The following is a 6,869-nucleotide window of genomic DNA, read 5'->3' on the forward strand; positions in this document are numbered from 1 at the left end:
GTCCAGCCGTTCTCGAGATCTGGAAACGACCCCTGCACGTGCGCACGTGCAGCAGCACCCCAACTCTGGCACATGGATATGCAGTGCCTAGTGGGTGCCTACCTACTTGCCAACTTTCAGCGCAATCGGCCAAGTAGTTACCGAAATATTGCAACAATTGCAAAACTGACACCTCTTCGTTTTGCACGTGGCACGTGCATAAGGGGTCACTCACATGCATCGGGAATAGTCCAATACTTGGTAGAAGGAATGAAGCTACCCTATAAAAATTACCGCGTGTAAATCGGTCAAGTGGTTGCTGAGATATAAGCCTCGCAAAAGCGTCCGCACGGCCGGCCGGCCGGCCGGCCGCTCATACTCAGAAATTTCCGTTATTCTACGTAAGACTCCGCTCGCTTCGCTCGCTCCGTAATAATGACCTTTGCTTATTGTCAAATGTGCGCCGCATTCGCGATTGTTGCCGACGCCTGTTTGCAGGTCAGCCCACTACAGTTGTTATACATATCGAAAAACCGATAAACTTTTAGGCGAAAAAGGCACTATTCCAGGCCCATTTTTGATTTTTTTGCGATACCTATTAGGTAAAAACAGAAGCTTCTTATCCTAGGAAAAATAAAATGGGAAATCTTTCAAAGGTGGCACACTACCTTTAATAACTCGGGCTGGTTTACCCAGCGCTGAAGTCACCCTAAAAAAAACATACTCTACTTGATCACTCGAATTGGTGTTGTTCTAATTAACATGGCGACACCTTTTCCAATTTCCATGCCTTCTTAGACATCCGTGTGGCGAAGATACAGCCAAAGCCATGATGATAAGGTACTTGATACGTGACTATAGCCATGATAAATATAGCCATGCTTCATAGCTTCGGTATTCCAAGCCATGTTTTCGCTCTATAGGCTTGCAAACAGCTACTTGGAAAACAACAACATGTATAAGTACAAGCAGAAGTAAATTCCGAAGTACCGTTTACTTCGTGTAAGATGCACAAAGTTACGAGGCATGGGTGTGTTCAGGCAGTTTTTAGATGATATATAAAAATGCTGCTTATTCTTGCCTGACTTACCAAAGTAACAAAGATAACCGCAGAAGGAAGACAGGATCTTTCAGCCGAGACACATCACTCTGGCATGCATACAAATGTTTTATTTTGCGGCCACACACAGCCATTTACGCACAAACAAAGTCAGATTTGATTGATCGGAAGCTTAAATCGTTTGTATGATAAATGCAAGGCATATGGACGTCAGTTTTGTCAGCCATTATGTCCCTATAAGACGCGTATTTTCTGCTCGTATTTTTGCAAACTATCATCATTGTCATAATTTCAAGTACCTACGCATAATGCGTGCCTCGCCTGAATATCCTTCAATACCATCAATCTTCATTTCTTACAAAGCGAACGCTGAAAAAATAAATTTGTGATGATGAGCTGCCACCCCGCTAGATATATGCGGATGCATCTTAATGTTCTAGTTGCGAACTGCTCTGAATACGTTTGCCAGTCAGACGGATATTATACATACTGGCCCGAGCCTTTCTGACTCTTTGTTTGCTAAATGGGACTTTTCACCGTGCCGCCTACTAAGGAGTAGTTTTGCACCCATTTAACACCGAATTTACCCTATTGCCCCTACACTAAGCCCGTCTCGTCAGTCGTTCACCCCCTCCCTCTTCTATCGGGTTCTGACAGACCCATCATCCCAGCCGGTCGGGCTGTCGGCAGCGGCAGACGATCTCAGGTCAGACGCACCTGCCCGTCAGGCCGCCGCACCACCCGGCACGCACCGCGCACATCATGTCGCCGTGTCCGGCAGATGCTGGCCGGTTCCGCCTTCCGGCACGTGCGGACCGACGTGCGGACCGCTCTGGCGCCTCACGTCGGCAGACACGTGCAGTGATTTGTCAGAGCCGTGCCGGGCCGGGCCACGAGCCGCTCGGGACGCCGAGAGGTCACCGCAGCACAGCGAGTGTAATGTGTATGCCGTCTGTATGAATCACTATGTAGGATAGACGGTCTTCAGGCAGTATTGCAATCCACTCATTTTCTTTTAAGACGTTTTGTGCGTTATAGCGATTACTTGGCTGTATCACGTGTGCCAAAACACAACATAATATCTCATCATACCATGGCAAAATATCACATTTACGTATTTTTGCTACAATTCAAAGCAAAATTATTTTCAGCACAGCGCTTGATAGATAACTGCCGCTTATCCCATTCTCAATTTTTGTATCAATGCAATGAGTTATCAAAGGACTGATGTGAACAAATGAATGTGGCTCCTAAAGAATGTCTGGTAATGACCACCAACCACAGAACAACGGCAGAGATACGTGTAGATGCACCTGCGCGCTGAGTTATGTAGACTTTTGGAAAAGATGGGCCAGCGCACCACCCAGCTGCGAACTTTATGCTCACGGGAAGAGCGGTTTCACACGCAGAAGCAATTATCTAACACTGGTGAATTACCATCAGAAGCAATTATAATCGGCATGCGACTTTTACAACTAATGAGGATGTGGGGCAAATAAAACAAGCGAGCATGTGATAGGTAGAGCTTAGCAAATTAGAGAATTTAAGGAAAGATAGATATAAATGGATTGATTGATTGAGAGTGAGAGGAGAGAGAGTGAGAGAATGCGAGAGTGAGAGAATGCGAGAGCGAGAGAATGCGAGAGCGAGAGAATGCGAGAGCGAGAGAATGCGAGAGCGAGAGAATGCGAGAGCGAGAGAATGCGAGAGCGAGAGAATGCGAGAGCGAGAGCGAGAGCGAGAGCGAGAGCGAGAGCGAGAGCGAGAGAGAGAGAGAGAGAGAGAGAGAGAGAGAGAGAGAGAGAGAGAGAGAGAGAGAGAGAGAGAGAGAGAGAGAGAGAGAGAGAGAGAGAGAGAGAGAGAGAGAGAGAGAGAGAGAGAGAGAGAGAGAGAGAGAGAGAGAGAGAGAGAGAGAGAGAGAGAGAGAGAGAGAGAGAGAGAGAGAGAGAGAGAGAGAGAGAGAGAGAGAGAGAGAGAGAGAGAGAGAGAGAATAAAACTTATGAAGTGACATGCACTGCTCGCAAGACTTAGACAGCCAGTGCAATGCGCATGCTATAGTTGATGAAATTGTCGCCTGTGCCTTTCGTATCATCTCCCTCAGCCTTCGTCACCGCTGAATCAGCTCTATTCAAAGCCACAGTGCTGTGAGGAAGCGGGAAGTCATCTTTATGCGTGGAACGAATCAGGTTCGCAAGGTTCACGGCCATGGGCAGATTCCTGGGAACTATTCATAAATCGCCCATCAGAAACAAAAAGTGACGTTCTGAGAAACAGCAGCATCGCTCAGATAGAGCACGCCGGACCACTTTTTCGAGATGCATGCCTTTAGCGGTCTCACACCGGCCATCGGCGATTGATCGGGGTTTGCCATGTCGGGCGAGACAAACTCTGCACGAGTCTCGGATGTTTCCGTGAAAACGACTCTTATTGTCGTGGCTGATCGACACGGACCAACACGCAGCATGGGTTACACCTAAAGTATTGATACTATCGAGGTGTCAATGTTTGATGAAGCTGCAGCTTCTGTTGACATATTCTCAGTTATCGTTTTATCGATATGAAGAAAAGTGGCCTGATCCACCTCTCATGGGCCACAAATTCAGGTCGATTTTATCTCTTCTGTAGCACACTTGGCCGAACATTCTGTGGCGCACGTTCCTCAATCCAGTTATTTCCTATTTGTAAAGTCGCACTGCGACCATTTATCCCTAGTCCGTCCCGGGCTGTATAGCTTACCTACTCACCTGCCCACGTGTGCTGTCTTCGCATCGCTGTCCCCCCTATCCACCCTGACTAGATCGCCCTCATTCTCTGATGTTCATCTCTCCGAGCAGTACGAAGTCAGGGAGACGGGGCACCCCTGGACCGCCGCGGGGCCGACACCCGATCCCGACCATCGCCTCTAGATGTTCCGATCGTGTGCGACGCGCCGTGACCGCGTGCTGACGAACGGTGGCAGGGCGGGCGGCGCTGCCCCGCCACCGTCATCTGACGAATGACGCCGGGCCGTCATCCGCAGCGACCTCCGGGCGGCGCCGTACCCGACGCTAATGCGCGCACGGCCACCGCCTCTGACCCAATTGGCCGGTCCGCGCTGCAGTCGACGGCAGCAGGAGCCCCTCAGTGGCACTCGGTGACACCCACTGAGCCCGTCCCGTCAAGGTTCCCGGTAGCTGCCGGCAATGGCGCGATGGAGTACATAGGGCTCAGGAAGCTGCAGTTTTGGGACAATCTGTTTCTTTACGATACTGAGAGCCGTCTGATTACAGCACTACGCTCTACTTCCTAAAATATGGAGCCAATTACTCAGCCTTGGCCCTGCACAGAAGCCGCGGCCTTTGGCAGAGCTCTGGGGCGTGCATCATCTGTCAACGGTGCATAAATTAGGTGAGCTGGAGCGCGGTGCTCGTTCGTTTGTCACTGTGCTGCTCCCCACGGTCCACCGCGGGCAGCTGTTTGACCGACGCCGCATCCAAATCACCGTCGCCTCTCCTCCGCGACGCGGCTGACAGATTTCCGCATTATTTCTCTGCGCCATCGGCCGCCTTGCCGCTGGGGGTGGGAGCCAGCGCTCCCTCAGTCGTCCCCACGTGCATCTCATAACGGGGGTCAAGGTTTGAATGTAACCCCGGACCGCCGCGCTGGGGGCAACCCAGCACAGGCGCTGGGAGCCCCGAACGCGTTAAATCACAGCGGTCACCGCCGCTCACGGCGCCGGCGCCCCGCCCACCGCACGGTGACGTCACGTACTGACGTCATCAAACATCGACAGGCTGGGAGCGGTCGTTTGATGCGCGAGAGAAAACACAGCGAGGGATGCGGCTGACCGCTCCCAGACGTGAAGGTTAAGGTCATGACCAACGACAGTTACAACTTAGCCTCACCGCTAATGAGCCCATCCCTGTGCTCACCTGTAATTACCGTGCGAACTTTTCTCCCTTGCGTTCGCGCGAGTTCCTGTCTGCTGCCCATGCCTCCGGCGCTGTGTCCATCAGTGAACTGTGAACTGTAATTCGCCGAGGCCACGCTTGGTAAGTTACCGCACCTCGCCTGAGAATGCAGAGAGATGCTGCCTACGACGCATCTCTCTGCATTCCTCTCGCCTGTCGAGAACCCTGTGGTCCCATATCACCCGTCCGCTCCTCGCGATCTGCGCCGATCTACCGGCCCCGCCCGGCCTATACGGGTCACCACCACCATTTACGGACCGAGCGGCGTGCCCGCTGAGCTGCTCCGTGACGAAAGGGAGCCCGCTGGAGCCGGGCCAGTGTCGGTATCAGGAGCATCGAGACCAGCATCGGGGCGGATCCCCGAGACATGGATCAGAGGCGGCATTCCAGGCCGGGGAAGGCGGACAGCGTCACGGTGCAACTGGCACAGATGACATGGGGGTCCGGCGCCCACGGCGAGGGGTACGAGGTCGGCTGACATCTCTGATACGGCTGACACACAGCTGACACACAGCTGACACTGCTAACATACAGATCAGTCACTGTGCCCGGGCTGATTACATGGCAATACTGACAAAGCTGGCTGTGACACCACTGGCACAGTGGCTGATGCACTTTAAACACAGCTTGTTGTTTAAACGAAATTGATCAACAATCAACATGTAAATTCCTGAGCTGAGTAAACAGCGTACCAATTATTTCGTAGCCTTTGGTGATAATCATAAGCGTCAAAAAGATAAGGTACACGTAACGTTACGAATAAAAAACGTCATAGAAAATCAAATGAAACTATCTTCACAGTACTTTAAAAAAAGTACCTTAAACTCACGACACGATAAGAAAACGAGCACACAAGGCTAACTATAATACCTACAAGTTCAAACGCAGTAACTACCGGCAATAAATTACCGGCATCGCGGCATGACGTCAACATGGGAGACAAGTTATCAGTTCTTTAACATTTCATGGTGCACCATGAATTACAAATTCCTATCTGCGAAAGGTCGTATCAACCCCGGCCTTCGTGACTCCTAGAGCGATGTGACGCGAAGTCACGAGCTTGTTTGTTATGCTGTTGTGATTATTCGATGAGTCTACACGACCTATCCTGCTTCTGAAAGCATATCGATGCTGGGACCTCGATGAACTTTGCTTAGTTTCCGGTATCTATCTTTACATTTGTGGTTGAGGCTAGAACCTGTGAGTTTCACAAAGCGATTCGAGCTCCAGGCATCGATCACGGAAGAAATGCCACTGTAAGCTGTTGCCGGAATGTTCAGCCATAGACCTCTGTATGTTGAGGTCTATGGTATAGCTAATTCGTGACCGTCCAATGATGAGTGAAGTTGACGGGCACCGCACGACTGATTACTGGGCAATGAACGATATGAACACCTGCGAACGGTAGGATGCACCGTTACATTGACGTGACTTTGACCTCATGCAAAACACTCAGACTCAGCTCAGGACATTCAGGACGAGTCCTTCCCCGGCCAGCATCAATGACATAGCGGTTGAAGCAACGCCATGCTCTAGTCGCATATCTGTACAGTTTTGCTTATTAGCCTTGCGGTTTTATCTCACAAGCACACTTTCCAGTTTCCCGGCTTGTATGTGCTGAAAAAAAAACACTTTCACCATAGTTGAGGCACTTCTAGATTATTGAGTTGTATCAATGCAATGGCGGATCCAGAGGGAAGGTGCATGTATTGCACAAATGCCTTCCCCTGCAGCGCCTGAAATCGATGAAAATTTACCGTTTGACTCGAAAATAAAGAATAGCTAAACAATTTTAATGAAAAAGTTTGTTTTACCTAAACTGCACAAACACAAGTCATCAAAATTCAAGGTTTTCTTTACTCTTAGATACTACTTTCGG

This window comes from Amphibalanus amphitrite, unplaced genomic scaffold (assembly GCF_019059575.1).
Source record: "Amphibalanus amphitrite isolate SeventyFive unplaced genomic scaffold, NRLGWU_Aamphi_draft 001319F_arrow, whole genome shotgun sequence".
In the NCBI taxonomy this organism is placed as follows: Eukaryota; Metazoa; Arthropoda; class Thecostraca; order Balanomorpha; family Balanidae; genus Amphibalanus; species Amphibalanus amphitrite.